We start from the raw sequence: 21,816 nt of genomic DNA on the forward strand, positions 1-21,816 counted from the left end.
AGATTTCACTATGTAACAGCCTGTACAATAACCTCCTAAAGATATACCTTTCTATATGTAGTTTCTATATTAAACAACATAGCTTTCATGGGGCAGAATTCTGACATAGGAAAAATGAAGTTGGCATGGAACCTGATTCCATCAAGTTACCGTCCCTTCAGAGCATTGATGCCAATGCCAACGGAGATTAGCCATGCACTTCTTCTGCCCAACACTCTATGTCTCACTTGCTTTTCGGGATATGTCTGAGATTGTACCCAGACTCCTCCAGGAATCCTGACATATGCGATATTGTATGGTTCAACTGCACCTATGCCTAAGAAGGTATAGGGGTCTTTCTAGGCCGCAACTGGGATTCATCAGGAAAAAATTGAATGATAATCGATCCAACAGGAATTGATTACCATTGGATTTGGCACCTGTCTATGTGGGAACAACCAAGGAAAAAAATTGCCTGTCTGAAACCTTCAGCCTGACTGGCCTGTGTGCAGTCCGAGATTATGTGTGCTGCACCTCATGCATGCCCTTACTATGCCACTACAGGTGTAGTTGTCCACCTCCATTATGATAATGGCCTTATCTTCAGGATTTGGTGTTGGAAGCTCAGCTTGAGGTTGAACAGCATGCGAAGGTTACAAACAGCCTGTTTTAGTCTGAGACGGTGGCCAAGGAGATGGATCGAGTTGATTTCAAGGATACAAGGTTTGTGGCGGGGTCCATAGACAATGGTTTCAGTTTTCTCAATGTTTAGTTGGAGAAAATTGAGGCTTATCCAAGACTAGATGTTGGACAAGCCATCTGACAGCACAGAGGTATTGGAGGGGTGGAGACAGATGATAGAGAGTTAGAGTTGGATTTCATCAGCATTCATGGGGAAACTGATTCCATGTCTGCAGATGATGCCACTAAGGATGGATCCTTGCGGGCCTCTGGAGCTGACATTGCAGGGTTGGAGAGAGAATGCATTGCTGGAGAAGCTTTGATTACAATCGGGTAGGTAAGAGCAGAACCAAGTGAGGGCAGTCCCAAAGAGCTGAACAATGGAGTAGAGGTGTTGGAGGAGGATGGTGTTGTTGACCATGTTGAGGGTTGCAAAGAGGTCGTGAAGCATGGGGAGAGATAATGAACCATGGTCACAGTCACATTGAATGTCATTCATGACATTAGTTAGGCTTGTTTTGGTGCAAAGTGTGGGGCAGAAACCTGATTGGAGAGATTCAAACATGGAGTTTTGGGGCAAGAGAGGGGCAGAAAATGAGAGGAGACAAGGAAAAAGAGAGGTTGGCGATGGGGCAGGAGTGAGTGAGGGCGGATTATTTGAGGGGGGTGGGCAATATTGGTGCTTTTGAAAAAGGGAAAGCAGTGCCTGAGGGGAGGGAACTATTTACAATGTCAGCTAGTCTGGGTGCCAGGAAGGGAAGCTGGGAGAACAAGAGTTTAGTGGGACCGGGAGATTGGTCTTATGGATGAGATGAACTTGAAGTAGACAGGGAGGAAATGGGAAAAAAATAAAGACAAGAATTTTGGACTAGAGTGGGAGAGGGAATGGGAAAAGTGTTGCTTACTAGGCAAGGGGAAGAGGGGAAACAGCAGAGGTGGCTGAATGGACGGTCTCTGCCTTCGTTATGAAGAAATTCCTAAGTTCCTTGCACTTATTAAAACCTAAGGCCAAATATATCCAGCCCTGTTGGTACACACCCATCGTAACTCCAGCAAGAGTGAACCGGACGGCTGGAAATTAGATGGGAACCAGATATGGTGGATCCAGGCCTAATGTCGGAGCGGTTAAGAGTACAAAGCCAGTAGCATCAGAGGGGGATGAGACAGGGGACAATGTAGACTTATAGAATACTCATTACATGTAAACTTAAGCCACTTTTATTTGGTTTTGTAGTGTGATTGTCCCATGTATGTTTACCATGTCTTCCTGGTGTCTGGCCTCAGTAAATCCAGCAAATTTCCTTTAGGGATGCCACCAGCTGTGTGAGACCTGTGCATTGGGTCCTCATGGCATCAGCACAGTACAAAGCCAATATAGGAGCATCTTTAATGTCTCTAATAGGTTTCTTAATATTTACATCCAGCAGGAAAAAGGTTAATTTGCCTTTATGAACAAAGGGGGCTCTGCCAGACTGGAAACTTGATCAATAAAATACCACTGCCCTTTGAGCAAATTAGAATGTTCAGTAACTTGCCCCATTAAATAAAAATGTGAATTGCTTCAAATAAACAATTACTTACTCCGTCCTCTAGTTTAGGAATGTCCTGGGAACATCCAGTCTGGTCAGTAAGGAATAGTTGCTTGTATTTGTAATCCAAGTAGCAATGTGTCATATGGTGCTTTATCATTTCCAATGACAGCAAGCTGATCAATCGATTGGTACAAGGAAACGCAACTGATGTAATATCATGCAAAATGGCATTGGTATCGAATCAAACTCGGAAGCCCCGTTTCACAGAGCAGGAGTTTGAGCTGATGGTGCTAAAAAGCAGCTTTTCACTTTTCAAATCAGCATGAATTCACCAAATCCCGTAATCCACATTATGGCCTGGGGAGAGATGACTAAGCAGATGAATTTGATCTCTCACAATAAGAGAATCTGGCAGGACATCGGAAAATGGTCCAACAAGACTGTAAAAAAATAGCATGTTCAACCAACAGAGGCTTGTGGAGACAACAGGGAGGGGTCACTCACCCTGAGACCCCCAATATTTGCAGAGAAGAGAGCGACAGATCTTTATTTTCCTTGAGTCTTTGGGTGGCGTTCACAGCAATGAGATTCATGATAGCAAGAGTTTCTAAGTATATAAAAGGAGAAATAAATAATAAATTTTTTAGAGTAAATTAAGCTGTTGGGGAGTTTAAACCGGAAGTAGAATCCGGGTATAAAAAGGGGCGGGCTTAGTGCGGATGCACTGAGTGCGGTGCATTGAGTGTAAGCAGAGTTTGGTAAGTGGGAGAGTTCGGGCAAGTGGGAGGTGAGGGGGTGTTTTTGCTCTGTTTTGCTTCCCACTCTCAGGCTAATCCAGCATTGCGGAAGCGGAGCAGCGAGACAATTCAACCGGACAGGCCCCACAGACAGCATTCAAAACGAAGGTTGGTAATCAGCTGGTTGGTAGGTCCTTTTCCTTCTCTTCTATAACTTTAAGTTGGTAAGTCCTATTCAATAGTGGTGTAATATTATCATCTATTTCGGGGCAGAGGGCCTTCATAACTAATAATAAGAAATTTAATTAATTACTTAGATATGGGTGAACAGGTGATGTGTTACTGTTGCAAAATGTGGGAGCTGGTGGACCCCATTGAGGTTCACGGTGATTACATTTGCGATAAGTGTTTGCTGCTAGAGGAACTCAGGCTCTGTGTTAAAGAGCTTGAGACCGAGCTTCAGACACTGCGACACATCAGGGAGGGGGAGAAGTTCCTGGACTCTTATGTTTCAGGAGGTAGTCACACCTATGAAATTAATTAATGCAGAAGTAGTCCGTGGTCAGGGACAGGACAGTGTGACTACGAGTGAGGCAGGTACAGGGATCCAGGAGGTAGTGTTGACGGAGACGCAGCCCTTGCTCTTGTCAAGCAGGTTCGAGGTTCTTACTCCCTGTGAGGGCGGGAGCGGGGACTGCAGGGAGGATGAGCAACCTGGCCACAGCACCGTGGAACAGGGGGCCATTCAAGTGGAGGGAGTAAAAAGAAATGTTGTAGTGGTAGGGGATAGTATCATTAGGGGGATAGATAGGGTTCTCTGCAGTCAAGAGCGGGAGTCCCGACGGCTGTGTTGCCTGTCCGGTGCCAGGGTTAAGGACATCTCTTCTGGGCTGGAAAGAAACTTGGAGTGGGAGGGGGAGGATCCAGTTGTCGTGGTCCATGTTGGTACAAACGACGTAGATAGGACAAGGAAGAAGGTTCTGTTAAAGGAGTATGAGCAGCTAGGGGTCAAATTAAAAAACAGAACCTCAAGGGTACCTGAGCCATGAGCAAATTTGGCTAGGATAAATAAAATTAAAGAGTTAAATGCATGGCTCAAAGACTGGTGTGGGAAAAATGGGTTTTGCTACTTGGGACACTGGCACCAGTACTGGGACAGGAGGGAACTGTTCCGTTGGGATGGACTTCACTTGGCCAGTGCTGGGACTAGAGTCCTGGCGAATCATATAACTAGGGCTGTAGAGAGGGCTTTAAACTAATTAGTGGGGGGGAGGTTTCTAGAGAGCAAATAATAAAAATGACAACGGAGAAGGTCATAGACTTAGGTAGCAGTGGGGGAATTAAAAAACAGAACGTGTCAGGAAGGGACAGAGGGTATGGAGTAAAAGGTAAAGTAGTAAAAGGGGAAAAAACAGGAACTAAGTGTCACAAAACATATTTGAAAGTTCTTTATCTGAATGCACATAGCATTCGTAACAAAATGGATGAGTTAACAGCACAAATAACGACATATGGGTATGATCTTGTGGCCATTACAGAAACATGGCTGCAGGGTGGCCATGACTGGGAATTAAACATACCAGGTTATTTAACAATCAGGAAGGACAGGCAGGAAGGAAGGGGAGGTGGGGTGGCTATGTTAATAAAGGAAGGAATCACTATAATACAGAGAAATGATATTGGGTCAAAGGAGCAGTATAGTGAAACAGTTTGGGTGGAGATAAGAAATAATAAGGGGAAAAAACACTAGTGGGCGTAGTCTATAGGCCTCCGAACAATTGCAACTCTGTTGGACGGAGTATTAATCAGGAAATAGTTGAGGCTTGTAATAAGGGAACAGCTATAATTATGGGGGATTTTAACTATCATATTAACTGGACAAATCAAACAAACAGGTCTTTAATGTAAGACTAAACGAGTTCGAACCGTTTGTTGAGATCGATACAGGAGAACAACGAAAACAGGTCTGAACAAGATGGAGATTCCACGAGGACTGCCTGGGCAGTCACGTGTTTTGCGACGTGACATCATCGCGTTTGCCCGCATTTGCCCACGCTCTTAAAGGGGCCACGCCTGTACATACAAACACTATATACAAAACACAGTAATATCTAACACAATGGTACCAGCTTAGGCTGGTGTCAGAACATCGTTAAAGGGAATTATATACAGTTGCCCAGAGTCATTCAGTGGCTCAGCCACATGCACCCCCCCCCCAGAATTCGCTTTAACGGACAAAGTCAAACGGTGAGGTGGTCTGATGAGCCTGTCAGAACGACTCCTGTACTCCTGAGGCGGAGGCTGTTGGGCAGCTGGCGGTCTGGCGGGTGGTTGCACTTGGTCTGCTGTAACGGCGATGGGTGGCCGACCTCGTCTCGGCAGTTGTGCTGTCTCGACGGGGCGGTCGAAGTCCAGATGTGATGGCTTTAAGCGATCGACCGAAATGTGATCCGGTTTACCACCAACATCTACCGTGAAGGTTTTGTCCCCTGCCTCCAACACGCAGAAGGGACCAGTATATGAGGCCTTGAGTGGATCCCTATGAGCATCGTGGCGAATAAAGACGTACTCAGCCTTGTGAAACTCCGGGGGAACGTGCGAACTCTGCAGCCCATGATGCGAAGTGGGCACCGGTGCAAAGCATCTGGCCGCCTCCTGGTGACTAGTAAACTGGTCAGACGCGAACCATGGCTTCGTCGATGCTGGCAGGAAATCCCCCGGGACTCGCAGTGGCTGACTGTACACCAGCTCAGCTGATGAAGAGCGAAGGTCTTCCTTGGGGGCCGTGCGAAGGCCCAACAGGACCCACAGTAGCTTGTCTGCCCATCCAGCATCCTGGAGGCTGGCCCTTCGGGCGGCTTTCAGTGATCGGTGGAAGAGTTCACAGAGGCCATTCGCCTGTGGGTGGTAGGCCGTGGTGCGGTGCAAATTTGACACCGAGTCCTTGGGCCACTGCATTCCAGGGTTCGGAGGAAAACTGCGGTCCTCTGTCGGAAGAAATATCTGCGGGCACTCCGAAACGGGCGATCCAGGTGGAAATGAACGCCTTGGCCATGTCTGCTGAAGTAGTGGATGACAGGGGAACCGCCTCTGGCCATCTGGTGGTGCGGTCAACCATGGTCAGGATGTGTGAAAAACCATGGGAGGGTGGGAGTGGTCCTACCAGGCCCACATTGACATGGTCAAAATGTCACTCCGGAACTGTGAAGGTGGCCAACGGAGCTTTGACGTGGCGCTGTACTTTGGCCCTTTGGCAGACCATGCAGGTGTTGGCCCAGTCACGGACATCCTTCTGCATGCCATGCCATATGAATTTTGCTGACATCGGCTTCTGAGAGGCCTTCATTCCTGGGTGTGACAATCCGTGTATGGCATCGAACACTTTACGGTGCCAGACGACCGGCATGACCGGGCGAGGGTCCCGTATGGAGACGACACACAACAGCGTGGTACCTGCCAAATGGAACATCCTCACCGCATCCACCCGATCTCCTGAGTCGACTTCAGTTATTAGTTAGGAATTCGACGATTCCTACAGTAGAACCTACGGGGGCGATTTTGCCAACCCTGAGGAGGTGGGCTTGGAGGCGGGACTGCTAGGAAAATAGCAGAATCTGGGGGCAGGTACACATCCACCCTCAACCCGCCTCCGTGCCATCTTCCCAGGAGGGGGGTACCTGACCCCGCCGGGTCCCATCTCCTCGAGGTGGGAAGGGGATTACAGCCACTTAACTGCCTGTTAACAGGTAGTTATCAGGCAGTTAAAAGGATTATCCCCATTTTTCCAACAGATGTGCAGGCTCCCTGACGTCGGGAAACCCTGCCAGGGTCAGCAAGGCGAGCAGTGGAACTGCGGGGGTCAGAAGGTTCGAAAAGTGGAGGTGAGCGATGGGTGCAAGTGTGGAGCGGTAAATATGTGAGGTGAGTGAAAAGTCTTAGGAAAAGTTTCCTTAACTTTGTTTCTTCCTGCAGGCTTCAATCATTGGGGATTGGCCAGACGTCGATGGCGGCGGGACTGAAACCCGACAAGCAGCAGTCCTGCCTCCAACGCGCCACTACTGGCAAAATCACCCCCTTTGCTTTGAAAGCAGTTGAAAAAATAGGGCAACATATGAATGAAAAGGAGAGCATGCATATTTCTATGTGCCGGGGCTAATGCTGGTTGTGGATATGGTAGATGTGAATGAGGTGGTGTGATGGTTGACATGTGGGTTGGTGCAGAGACAGATGCTGTCTTCACAATCACTAATAGTTGACAGGAAACTCAGAAAATATGATACTCACATTTGTATCACTGTCAGATTTTTGTAACATATTATTGAAAGATTAATAACTATACCAATGTCATTATTAAAAATGGTGTGGAGATGCCGGAGTTGGACTGGGGTGGACAAATGTAAGAAGTCACACAACACCAGGTTATAGTCCAACAGCTTTATTTGAAATCACAAGCTTTCGGAGCGCTGCTCCTTCTTCAGGTGAAGTGGAGAAATGCATAAAGACACAGCTTATATAGTCAGAGAATCATGTCAGATGTTTACAGGTAACCTTTCCAACTGCCATTTATCACACCTCGGCAGAGAGATAATCACAGCAGTCAAAGGTGTGAATGGTGTCCAAACAGGTCAGTCAGGGAAACATTACATCAAAGAACAATGAGGTGGGGTCACAAGGGGTCAAATATTGCAGATGCTGGGGTCTGTATGAAAAACAAAAAACCAGACAAAAAACATTTTTTTTGGCTGGAAATCACAGCAGGTCCGGCCGCATCTGTGTAGAGAGAACAAGCCAATGTCGACTCGAGTCTGGATGACCCTGCATCAGGTGGGGTTACATGTAGCGTGACATGAACCCAAGATCTCTGTTGAGGCCGTCCTCATGGGTGCGGAACTTGGCTTCTGTTTCTGTTTCTGTTTCTGCTCGACGATTTTGCATTGTCGTGTGTCTCGAAGGCTGCCTTGGAGAATGCTTACCCGAAGATCGGAGGCTGAATGTCCTTGACTGCTGAAGTGTTCCCTGACTGGGAGGGAACACTCCTGCCTGGTGATTGTTGCGCGGTGTCCGTTCATCCGTTGTCGCAGTGTCTGCATGGTCTCGCCGATGTACCATGCTCCGGGGCATCCTTTCCTGCAACGTATGAGGTAGACAACGTTGGCCGAGTCACATGAGTATGTACCATGTACCTGGTGGGTGGTGTCCTCACGTGTGATGATGGTATCTGTGTTGATGATCTGGCATGTCTTGCAGAGGTTGCTGTGGCAGGGTTGTGTGGTGTCGTGGTCGCTGTTCTCCTGAAAGCTGGGTAATTTGCTGCGAACGATGGTCTGTTTGAGGTTAGGCGGCTGTTTGAAAGCGAGTAGTGGAGGCGTGGGGATGGCCTTAGCGAGGTGTTCGTCGTCATCGATGACATGTTGAAGGCTGCGAAGAACATGGCGTAGTTTCTCCGCTCCGGGGAAGTACTGGACGACGAAGGGTACTCTGTTGGTTGTGTCCCGTGTTTGTCTTCTGAGGAGGTCTATGCGATTTTTCGCTGTGGCCCGTCGGAACTGTCGATCGACGAGTCGAGCGTCATATCCCATTCTTACAAGGGCGTCTTTCAGTGTCTGTAGGTGTCCATCGCATTCCTCCTCGTCTGAGCAGATCCTGTGTATTCGCAGGGCTTGTCCATAGGGGATGGCTTCTTTAACGTGGTTAGGGTGGCAGCTGGAGAAGTGAAGCATCGTGAGGTTGTCCGTGGGCTTGCGGTAGAGTGAAGTGCTGAGGTGTCCGTCTTTGATGGAGATTTGTGTGTCCAGGAATGAGACCGATTCTGAGGAGTAGCCCATGGTGAGTTTGATGGTGGGATGGAACTTGTTGATGTTATCGTGTAGTCTTTTCAGTGATTCTTCGCCGTGGGTCCATAGGAAGAAAATGTCGTCAATGTATCTGGTGTATAGCGTTGGTTGGAGATCCTGTGCAGCGAAGAAGTCTTGCTCGAACTTGTGCATGAAGATGTTTGCGTATTGGGGTGCGAATTTGGTCCCCATGGCTGTTCCGTGTGTTTGGGTAAAGAACTGGTTGTCGAAGGTGAAGACATTGTGGTCAAGGATGAAGCGGATGAGTTGTAGGATGGCGTCTGGAGATTGGCTGTTGTTGGTGTTGAGTACTGAGGCTGTCGCAGCGATGCCGTCATCGTGGGGGACACTGGTGTAGAGTGCCGAGACGTCCATCGTGGCGAGGAGTGTTCCTGGTTCAACTGGTCCGTGGGTGCTGAGTTTCTGTAAGAAGTCTGTAGTGTCGCGACAGAAGCTGGGGGTTCCCTGTACGATGGGTTTCAGGATGCCCTCGACATATCCAGAGAGGTTCTCACACAGGGTTCCGTTGCCTGATGCGATAGGACGTCCAGGTGTGTTGGCTTTGTGTATCTTTGGGAGGCAGTAGAAGTCTCCCACGCGGGGAGTACGTGGGATGAGAGCATGTAGGATGCTTTGAAGGTCTGGATCGAAGGTTTTGATCAGTCTGTTGAGTTGGCGGGTGTGTTCTTTGGTCGGATCTGCGGGTAACTGTTTGTAGTGTTCCTGGTTGTCCAGTTGTCGGTATACTTCTTTGCAATAGTCCGTTCTGTTCTGTATGATGATGGCACCTCCTTTGTCTGCTGGTTTGATGACGATGTTGCGGTTGGTCTTGAGAGCGTGGATGGCGTTGCGTTGTGCTCGGGTGACATTCTGGACTGTCTTGTGAGTGCGGCTGATGAATCTGGCGAAAAACCAGGTAAAAAAAAACCCAATGGCCAATTTAGGAGAAAAAATCTGGGAAATTCCTCTCCGATCCATCTAGGCGATCGAAACTCGTCCAGGAGATCACTCTGTCCCTATATTTTCTATAGTACTTACCTTCTGTAAAGGCGATCTCCACCCCAGCCAGGAACAGCAATACAACCATCTCCTGAAATCTAACAGAATTAGAACACAAGAAGTAGGAGCAGAACCAGGCTACATGGCCCCTGGGCCCGCTCCACTACCCACAGGGCCAAGACCATTCCGAACCTAGACTCATGTCCAATTTCCTGCCCGCTCCCCGTAACCCTTAATTCCCTTTACTTCTAGGAAGCTATCTATTTCTGTTTTAAATGTATAAAACTATGTAGCTTCCACAGCTTTCTGGGGCAGCAAATTCCACAAACCTACCACCCTCTGAGTGAAGAAGTTTCTCCTCATCTCAGTTTTGAAGGAGCAGCCCCTTATTCTAAGATTATGCCCCCTAGTTCTAGTTTCACCCATCATTGGGAACATCCTCACCGCATCCACCCGATCAAGCCCCTTCACAATCTTATGTGTTTCAATAAGATCGCCTCTCATTCTTCTGAACTCCAATGAGTAGAGTCCCAATCCACTCAACCTCTCATCATATGTCCACCCCCTCATCCCCGGAATTAACCGAGTGAACCTTCTTTGTACTGACTCGAGCGCAAGTATGTCTTTTCTTAAGTATGGACGCCAAAACTGTATACAGTATTCCAGGTGCGGTCTCACCAATACCTTGTACAACTGCAGCAATACCTCCCTCTTTTTATATTCTATCCCCCTAGCAATAAAAGCCAACATTCCATTGGCCTTCTTGATCACTTGCTGCAGCTGCATACTAACTTTTTGAGTTTCGTGCACCAGGACCCCCAGATCCTTTTGTGCTACAGTACTTTCCAGTTTCTTGCCATTAAGATAATAACTTGCTCTATGATTTTTCCTGCCAAAGTGCATAACCTCACACTTTCCAGTATTGTATTCCATCTGCCAAATCTCTGCCCACTTACTTAGCCTGTCTATGTCCCTTTGCAGGTTTTTTGTGTCCTCCTCACTCACTACTTTCCTTCCCATCTTTGTATCATCTGCAAACTTTGATATGTTACACTCGGTCCCCTCCTCCAAATCGTTAATATAGATTGTAAAGAGTTAGGGACCCAGCACTGACCCCTGCGGAACACCGCTAGTTACTGATTGCCAGTCTGAGAATGAACCATTTATCCCAACTCTCTGCCTTCTGTTAGAGAGCCAATCCTCCACCCACACCAGAATATTACCCCCAATCCCGTGATTTTTTATCTTGAGCAATAATCTTTTGTGTGGCACCTTGTCAAATGCCTTTTGCTATAATTATGGGGGATTTTAATTATCATATTAACTGGACAAATCAAATTGGGCAGAGCAGCCTTGAGGAAGAGTTCATTGAGTGTATTAGGCATGGGTTTCTTGAGCAGTATGTAACTGAACCGACCAGGGGGCAAGCAACCTTAGATTTGGTCCTGTGTAATGAGACAGGATTAATTAAAAGTGTCCTAGTAAAGGATCCCCTTGGAATGAGTGATCTTAACATGGTTGAGTTCCATATTCAATTAGAGGGTGAGAAGGCTGGATCTCTAACAAGCGTGCTGAGCTTGAATAAAGGAGACTATGAAGGTATGAGAGCGGAATTAATTAGAGTGGACTGGGAAAATAGATTAAAGGGTAAGACGGTACATGACCAGTGGTGTACATTTAAGGAGTTATTTTACAACTTCCAAAAAATATATTCCACTGAGGAAAAAAGGGTGTAAAAGAAAAGATAGCCATCCGTGGCTAAGTAAAGTAATTAAGGATAGTATCTGCAGGCTTAAACTTCTGGGTCTGAGGCTTGGTCGGCTGCCATGAGGGCGTAATCGATGCCCAAATGAACCGTATTGACGGTCGCGCGGGAGAGGCAGTCTGCCACCAGGTTGTCCTTACCGGCCATGTGCTGTATATCCGTGGTGAATTCGGATATGTAGGTCAGTTGACGTTGCTGTCGGGATGACCACGGTTCGGCGGTCTTGGCCATAGCAAAAGTTAGTGGCTTATGGTCCACAAAGGCAGTGAAAGGACGTCTTTCCAGGAGGAAGCGAAAATGGCGGATGGCCAGAAAAAGTGCGAGCAACTCCCAGTCGAACGTGCTATATGCTCTCTCGTTCTGCCGTAGTTGACGGCTGAAGAATGCCAACGGCTGCCATGTCCCATTCACCCACTGATCTTGCACGGCGCCGATTGTGTAGTCTGACGTGTCGGTGGTGAGGGCGATGGTGGCTCCTGACAGCGGGTGCGCCAGCATGGTTGCGTTGGCTAAGGCGCTTTTGGTGTCGGTGAACGCTCGGACCATGTCATCCGTCCAGTCTACCGGGTTCTTGCCAGTCTTGCCCTTGAGGGCCTCGTACAGGGGCTGCATGAGTAGTGCTGCTTTAGGCACGAAACGGTGGTAAAAGTTTACCATGCCTAGGAATTCCTGCAGGGCCTTAATGTTTTGCGGGCGTGGAAAGGATATCACCGCCTCCACCTTCACTTGTAAAGGAACCGCTCCCTCTGCGGTGATGCGATGCCCCAGGAAATCAATTTGGTGCAGGCCAAACTGACACTTGGCCGGGTTGATAATCAGGCCGTGTTGGCTGAGGCGTCGAAAAAGGGTGCATAGGTGACAGATATGTTCCTCTTTAGTAGGACTGGCAATGAGAATATCGTCCAGGTAGAAGAAGAGGAACTTGAGGTCCCACAGCACGGAGTCCATCAGGCGTTGGAAAGCCTGGGCGGCGTTCTTTAACCCAAACGGCATTCGCAAAAACTCGAAGAGACCGAATGGGGTGATGACTGCTGTCTTCTGGACGTCCTGTGGGTGCACTGGGACCTGGTGGTAGCCCCGTATGAGGTTGACTTTTGAGAAGACGGTGCTCCCTGCCAAATGGGCAGAGAAATCCTGGATGTGGGGGATCGGGTACCGATCAGGAGTGGTGGCGTCATTTAGGCATCGATAGTCGCCGCATGGTCGCCATCCGCCACCAGGCTTCGGGATGATATGGAGGGGTGAAGACCAGGGACTATTCAACCGGTGAATAATCCCTAACCGTTCCATGGTCGCGAACTCCGCCTTTGCGACCGCCAGCTTGCCAGGTTCCAGGCGCCGGGCTCGCGCGTAGACCGGGGGGCCGTTGGTGGTGATGTGGTGCTCAACACCATGTTTCATGACTGTGGAGGAGAACGTGGGTCTTGTCAGGTCGGGAAATTCAGCGAGCAGACGAGCGAACTCGTCAGGAGTCGGGAAAGCACAGGTGACGGTGCGCGACATAGTGTTACTGCGGTAACAAGGGATAGAATTGAAAGTTGCCGCGTTGATCAACCGCCGGTTCTTCACGTCGACCAGGAGGCTTTTGGCGCACAAGAAATCCGCGCCGAGAATGGGTTGAGAAACCTTGGCCGTAACAAACTCCCAGTGAAAACGTTGCCCCCCGAAGCACACCTCCACTCGCCGTCTGCCGAAGGTCGGAATTGCTCCGCCATTGGCCGCTTCAAGGGCGAGGCCGTGATTCCCTGCCTGCACATCGAGGGCGGATGCGGGTAAAATGCTGCACTGCGGTGATGAAAAGCAACTTGCCCGCGTTGCCGATCGCCATGGCGGCTGCGGGGCGCCCGTTAGACCTGTTTCTCAGTAGTCGCGGTTGTTTTTGTTTTGGGGAAAGCTGCAGGGAGGGTGGCAACACCTCGCCTTCGCGCCGAACTGCGCGTGGTAGAAACACAGCCCAGCAGGCTGACGAGCTGGGGCGGCGTCTGTGGGGGATGGGCACCTCGTGGCGGTGCAGTACTGCTGCGTTACTGCAAAAATTTTGTCCGCCTCTGCCGTGAGTGCCGCGCAGTCTTCCACCTCGGATCTGGTCAGGGCAGCTTGCACCTGTTCAGGCAGCTGGCTGAGGAATAGTTCACCGAAAAGGAAGCATTCCGGTTCTGAGCCCAGGAGTGTGAGCATTTGGCTCATCAACTCCGAAGGCTTGGAGTCCCTGAGGCCGGGCATAGCGAGCAATCGACGGGCACGCTCTGATTTAGTGAGCCCGAAAACTTGCAGCAACCGTGCCTTGAGGGTTTCATACTTGCGCTCCGTTGGAGGGTTCTCGAGGAGGCTGATGATCCGCGAGGCGGTAGAGCTGTCGAGTGCGGAGACCACATAGAGATATTTGGTCTGATCCGCAACGATGTCCCTCAGGGCAAACTGGGCCTCGACCTGAATGAACCACGAGGTCGCTTGCTGCTCCCAGAACTGCGGTAGCTTCAGCGAAACGGCGTTGGCCTCCATGTTGTGTTCTTTTTGCGAAAAATGTTCACAAAAAACAGGGTCACCAATGTAGGAATCGTCGAATTCCTAACTAATAACTGAGGTCGACTCGGGAGATCAAACAAACAGGTCTTTAATGTAAGACTAAACGAGTTCGAACCGTTTGTTGAGATCGATACAGGAGAACCACGAAAACAGGTCTTAACAAGATGGAGATTCCACGAGGACTGCCTGGGCAGTCACGTGGTTTGCGACGTGACATCATCGCGTTTGCCCGCGTTTTCCCGCTCTCTTAAAGGGGCCACGCCCCGTACATACAAACACTATATACAAAACACAGTAATGTCTAACACAATGGTACCGGCTTAGGCTGGTGTTAGAACATCATTAAAGGGAATTATATACAGTTGCCCAGAGTAATTCAGTGGCCCCGCCACACTACTACCATTAGACATTGATACTCTGTGACACATATAAAATAATGTGCACATGCAATCACTATTAAACCCTACTTCAGCATATTAATTTCACCAATAGTGCATGTTTACACATAGCACTGGCACTTGAGGTCCAAAACCACTGATTGGTTTATTTTAATGAACTACACACTTCAGTAATTGGTTTAATTGGCGACTTACCACTTGTGTGCTAATGCATTAGGTCTGTGATTAATTAACTGCAGAAAATGTGAATTTGTGGTAATTAGTCCAAAAGGAGGGTCAATGGCAGAATAAGCACTCCACTATAAGGACTAAGTGAGCAATTGATGTTAACGCCCCCGCAGACAATTCTACGCACTGTCAATACAACCTTGGTGCTTTTGGAAGCTGGACTACATCCAAATGAAACACTGTGACTTGATCACGGATTTATACAACTATTTTATTAATAACATGTTAAGGAAAAGAGGCACTCTGATTAGAATTTCCTGTTGGAAGAAATTTTAAGGTGGTTCCAGATGTCAAGGAGTGGGAGGACACTTGTGGGAGGGGGGGGAAATGCGTTTGCTTTGCGCCTCCCGTTAGGGATGCTAACAGGGCACAAAGCACCTAGCACCTGGGCGTGGCGCCACTAACGCCTCCCACAAAATTCAGCGGGGGGTTAGTGGCGGCAGTAGCCGGTAGTGCCCTGCAGCACTGCCCCTCCGGCGATGATGTCATCGCCGTGTGCAGCGCCCCACTCACACTTGGGCCGCAAACTTGGATCACGCCCCCTGACCTACCACTGGACGCTATGTCCGACAGGGTCAGGGTGGCATTTTTGCGGCCGAGGCGGTGTAAATTAAAGGGCAGGTGTCAGGCGGCCATTTTATTTTGGGCCGCCTGTCAGCACCTGTCTCCTCTTGTGGGGTGCCGGCCATGATCGGGCAGCCTGACAGTCCTCTTGAGTGCAGGGCTCTTTTGCAGGCACCCCGCTCCCCGGTGGTGCAGCAGGGCCCGGCTGCGCTAGACCCCTCTCCTTTAATCAGGGGAGGGAGGCCTGCAGTATTGCGGTGCTACGTGTGATATTGAATGGGAGCACCCCAAGAGGGAGGGGGAGCGCTTCCAGTAGCGTCCCGCCTCCTGCTTGGGGCGCTACCATCTAATTTCGGGCGCAGGGCGCTAACCTTTTTGGGGCGCTACTTTGGCAAAGTTATTGTCCCAAAGGGGGCGCGAGCCAATTTTTGCCGCTTGGAATCAGTTACACATTATGATGACCTTCTGAGTTATTGGGCTATCTATATCTGTAATTGCCATCTGGTAGTCTGTTTAAAATTCAACACAAAGTATGCAGCGAAACTGAACTGTATTCATTTTGACTTGACTCCTCTTTGCTGGAATAATTGTGTTGAACAGTGCTACCCAATTTCATTATTATAGGTTGTTGCAGAGATTCAGTATTTGTTTGATGGTGATAAAGAAGCCAAAAAGATTACCTTTACACATTGAATTAGCTCACTGCTGAATGTAACGGCAACTGAGATGATTCATCTTTCATTCAGTTTAACTCATAAATGTATTTTAATGTCAGTGCCATGTCCCCACCAAATTAAAGACTGCTAAGCACATACAATCAGCAAGCAGTTTAGGAATAAGGGGGCCTAAAAAGCCATTTTCAATTTTTTTTCAAGTAATTAATTCATGTAATGTGGGCGTCGCTGGCTCGGCCAACATTTATTGCCCATCCCTAATTGACCTTGAGTAGGTGGTGGTGAGCCGCCTTCTTGAACCGCTGTAGTCCATGTGGTGAAGGTACTCCCACAGTGCTGTTAGGGAGGGAGTTCCAGGATTTTGACCCAGCAATGATGAAGGAATAACGATATATTTCCAAGTCAGGATGGTGTGTGACTTGGAGGGGAACTTGGATGTGGTGGCTGCTGTCTTTGTCCTTCTAGGTGGTAGAGGTTCCAAGTTTGGGAGGTGCTGCCAAAGAAGCCTTGGCGAGTTGCTGCAGTGCATCTTGTAGATGGTACACACTGCAGCCACGGTGCGCCAGTGGGGGAGGGAGTGAATGTTTAAGGTGGTGGTTGGGGTGCCAATCAAGCGGGATGCTTATTCCTGGATGTTGTCGAGCTTCTTGAGTATTGTTGGAGCTGCACTCATCCAGGCAAGTGGAGAGTATTCCATCAGACTCCTGACTTGTGCCTTGTAGATGATGGAAAGGCTTTGCAGAGTCAGGAGGTGAGTCACTCACCGTAGAATACCCAGCATCTGACCTGCTCTTGTAGCCACAGTATTTATGTGGCTGGTCCAGTTAAGTTTCTGGTCAATGGTGACCCCCAGGCTGTTGAAGGTGAGGGATTCGACGATGGTAATGCCGTTGAATGTCCAGGGTCAGTGGTTAGAATCTCTTGTTGGAGATGGTCATTGCCTGGCACTGGTGTGGCACAAATGTCATTTGCCACATAACAGCTCAAGCCTGGATGTTGTCCAGGTCTTGCTGCATGCGGGCACAGACTGCTTCATTATCTGAGGAATTGCGAATGGAACTGAACACTGTGCAATCATCAGCGAACATCCCCACTTCTGACCTTATGCTGGAGGGAAGGTCATTGATGAAGCAGCTGAAGATGGTTGGTCCTAGGACACTGTCCTGAGGAACTCCTGCAGCGATGTCCTGGGGCTGAGATGATTGGCCTCCAACAACCACAACCATCTTCCTTTGTGCTAGGTATGACTCCAGCCAGTGGAGAGATTGTCTTCTGATTCTCATTGACTTCAATTTTTCTAGGGCTCCTTAGTGCCACACTCAGTCAAATGCTGCCTTGATGTCAAGGCCAGTCACTCTCCCCTCACCTCTGGAATTCAGCTCTTTTGTCCCTATTTAGGCCAAAGCAGTACTGAGGTCTGGAGCTGAGTGGTCCTGGCAGAACCCAAATTGATCATCGGTGAGCAGGTTATTGGTGAGTAAGTGTCACTTGATAGCAGTGTCGATGACACCTTCCATCACTTTGCTGATGATTGAGAGTAGATGGGTTGGTAATTGGCTGGATTGGATTTGTCCTGCTTTTTGTGGACAAAAAGTACCTGGACAATTTTCCACTTTGTCGGGTAGATGCCAGTGTTGTAGCTGTACTGGAACAGCTTGGCTAGAGGCGCAGTTATTTCTGGAGCACAAGTCTTCCGCACCGCAGCCGGGATGTTGTCGGGGCCCACAGCCTTTCCTGTATCCAGTGCGTTCTGCTGTTTGTTGATATCACGTGGAGTGAATTGAATTTCCTCTCCACCCTCTAGATGGTGGACAGAGAAGCTGGCCTTCCACAACTTTCTGTATGAGAAACTGAGCAGAAATCCGATATCTTTTTGGACAGGCTCACATAGCATTTGTTCATCTCACTCTTTATTTCTCTCTGCAGCCATACATTGAATTGACTAAAAGTTATAGCGCCAGTCCTGAGATTTACTTGCAGACCTGAGGGTCTGTGTTGTGTGTTGTATTATGTTAAGTAGGGTGAAGACATTAAACTGAGCCCTGTCTGCCTGATCCAATGATTCAGGTGGATATTAAAGGTTCTATTGCACGACTGAAAGTAGAACAGGGAGTTCTCCTGGCGTTCTAGCCAAAATTCCTCGCATCCAAAGTCATCAAAAGAATAGATTAATTGGTCACTCACCTCACTACTGATCTTACTACCCAGTTTACTTGCATAACAACAGATATTTTACTTTAAAGTAATTCAATGTATGTGAAACACTTTGAGACATTCTGAGACATGATAAGGTGTTCGATCTGCTCAGTGTCTCATAAAGAAAGTTGTGGAAGGCCAGGGCCTCCATCCACAATCTGGAGCATGGAGAGGAAATGGCATTTTAGGCCCCCTTATTCCTAAGATGCTTGGTGATCATATGTGCTTAGCAGTTTTTTCTTTTTATGTAATAAAGTAATGTCTACCAATGTATTGATATACATGTATTTACTTGATCAAATTGCCTCATGCGAGTGTGTAACTAAGTGAAGACTGATGATAACAGGCCGGAGAATGTGCAATATTAAGGTTATAGGGAATTGGATATATACTTAAAAAGGAGAATTTGGCAGGGCTGTGGGCAAAGATCCGGGGAGTGAGGCTAATTGGAAAGCTCTTTCAATAAGCCGACACAGGGACGTTGGGCCGAATGGCCTCCTTCTGTGCTATAAGATTCTTTAGTTCTATATGAATAGTCGGCACCACACCAGCTAGGATTTTCCTGCCAGTAGCGATGTTCCAGTGGGTGAGACTTTCATCTGCCTCTCCGATACTGCCAGAATCCTAACCAGGTTCCTGGTTCAGAGGTCAGTAATGATGCAGGGCAAGCTCCTGGTGGGATTCTCACCATTGTGATGGTGCGAAGTCCTGCAGCTGCAGCACCAGATGACCTTGGAGTGCAAAAATGCCATGAAAATCCAACCAGATGCCTCATTAATGGTCTCGCCCAAGACTGAGGCCTTCAGTAGGTAAGTGTTGGGTGTGGAATGTTGTGCGAGGAGGTCACTGCAAGGTGCTCTCCCTCCATGCGGGGCACCTTCGAATAATCACCACTGCTTCATGGGGCCTACTGCCACCTTCCCCATGGTGGCCCTGGGAAACAGCAGTAGCATAGAAACATAGAAGATAGGAGCAGGAGTAGGCCATTCGGCCCCTCGAGCCTGCTCCGCCATTCAATGAGATCATGGCTGATCATCCAAATTCAGTACCCTGTCCCTGCCTTCTCCCCATATCCCTTGATCCCTTTAGCCTTGAGAAATATATCCAAATCCTTCTTGAATATATTTAATGAACTGGCCTCCACCGCCCTCTTTGGCAGAGAATTCCACAGGTTCACCACTCTCTGGGTGAAGAAATTCCTCCTCATCTCAGTCCTAAATGGCTAACCCCTTATCCTTAGATTATGACCCCTAGTTCTGGATTCCCCGGCCATCGGGAACATCCTTTCTGCATCTAGTCTGTCCAGGCCTGACAGAATTTTATAGGTTTCGATGAGATCCCCTCTCAATCTTCTAAACTCCAGTGAGTATAAGCCCAATCAACACAATCTCTCCTCATACGTCATTCCTGCCATCCCAGGTATCAGCCTGGTGAATCTTCGCTGCACTCCTTCCATGGCAAGAACATCCTTCCTCAGATAAGGCAAACAAAACTGCACACAATACTCAAGGTGCGGTCTCACCAAGGCCCTGTACAACTGCAGCAAAACATCCTTGTTCCTGTACTCGAACCCTCTCGCTACGAAGGCCAACATACCATTTGCCTTCTTAAACGCCTGCTGCACCTGCATGCTTACCTTCAGCGACTGGTGCACAAGAACACCCAGATCTCTTTGCACTCCCCCTTTTCCCAATCTATTGCCATTCAAATAATAACTGCCTTCCTGTTTTTGCCACCAAAGTGGATAACCTCACATTTATCCACATTATAGTGCACTTGCCATGTTTCTGCCCAATCACCCAACCTGTCCAAATCGTATTGGAGTTTCACGACATCCTCCTCACAGCACACCCTCCCACCCAGCTTTGTGTCATCTGTAAATTTGGAGATATTACATCCAATTCCCTCGTCCAGATCATTAATATATATCGTGAACAGCTGGGGTCCTAGGACCGATCCCTGCAGTACCCCACTAGTCACTGCCTGCCACTCAGAAAATGACCCGTTTATTCCAACTCTTTGCTTTCTACCTGCCAACCAGTTCTCTATCCAGTCAATACCTTGCCCCCAATCCCATGTGCCTTAATTTTGCACGCTAATCTCTTATGCGGGACCTTATCGAAAGCCTTCCAAAAGTCCAAATACACCACATCCACTGGTTCTCCCTTATCTATTTTACCAGTTACATCCTCAAAAAATTCCAGTAGATTAGTTAAGCACGATTTACCTTTTGTAAATCCATGTTGACTTTGTCCGATCCTGTCACTGCTTTCCAAGTGCTCTGCTATTACATCTTTTATAATGGACTCTAGCATTTTCCCCACCACCGATGTCAGGCTTACCGGTCTATAATTCCCTGCTTTTTCTCTACCACCTTTTTTGAACAGTGGGGTAACATTAGCTACCCTCCAATCCATGGGTACTGTTCCAGAGTCTATCGAGTTCTGGAAGATGACCAGCAATGCATCTATTATCTCCAGGGCCACTTCCTTAAGTACCCTAGGATGTAGATTATCAGGCCCTGGGGATTTATTGGCCTTCAATCCAGTCAACTTCCCCAACACCATTTCCTTACAAATACTGATTTCTTTCAGTTCCTCCCTCTCATTAGTCCCTATGTTCCCCGACATCTCTGGGAGGTTATTTGTGTCCTCCTTTGTGAAGACAGAACCAAAATATGTATTTAATTGGTCTGCCATTTCTTTGTTCCCCATTATAAATTCCCCTGATTCTGACTGTAAGGGACCTATGCTTGACTTCACCAATCTTTTTCTCTTCACATATCTATAAAAGCTTTTACAGTCAGTTTTTATGTTCCCTGCCAGCTTACTTTCATAATCTATTTTCCCCATCTTAATTAATCCCTTGGTCCTCCTTTGCTGAATCCTAAACTGCCCCCAATCCTCAGGTTTGCTGCTTTTTTTGGCCAATTTATATGTCCTCTCTTTGGATCTTATGTTATCCCTAATTTCCCTTGTTAGCCACGGTTGAGTCACCTTTTTTGATTTATTTTTATGCCAGACTGGGATAAACAAATTCTGTAGTTCATCCATGCGATCTTTGAATGTTTGCCATTGCCTATCCACCATCAACCCTTTGAGTGACATTCCCCAATCAATCCTACCCAACTCGCGTCTCATACCATCATAGTTCCCTTTATTTAAATTCAGGACCTTAGTCTCTGAGTCAACTACTTCACTCTCCATCTTAATGAAGAATTCTATCATATTATGATCGCTCCGACCCAAGGGGCCTCGCACAACAAGATTGCTAATTAATCCTTTCTCATTGCATAATACCCAGTCTAAGATGGCTTGATCCCTAGTTGGTTCCTCGACATATTGGTTCAGGAAACCATCCCGTATACACTCCAGGAATTCCTCCTCCACAGTATTGTTACTAATTTGGTTAGCCCAATCTATATGTAGATTAAAGTCACCCATGATGACTGCTGTGCCCTTATTGCATGCTTTTCTAATTTCCCTTTTAATGCCATCCCCAACCTCTGCATTACTGTTTGGGGGTCTATACACCACTCCCACTAACGTTTTCTGCCCCTTGGTATTTCTCAGTTCTACCCATGCAGATTCCACATTATCAGAGCCAATATCTTTCCTTACATTTGTGTTAATCCCTTTTTGAACCAGCAATGCTACCCCACCTCCTTTTCCTTTTTGCCTATCTTTCCTGAATATTGAATACC

This window comes from Somniosus microcephalus, chromosome 9 (assembly GCF_052327205.1).
Source record: "Somniosus microcephalus isolate GS21.2 chromosome 9, FLI_Smic_1.0, whole genome shotgun sequence".
NCBI lineage: Eukaryota > Metazoa > Chordata > Chondrichthyes > Squaliformes > Somniosidae > Somniosus > Somniosus microcephalus.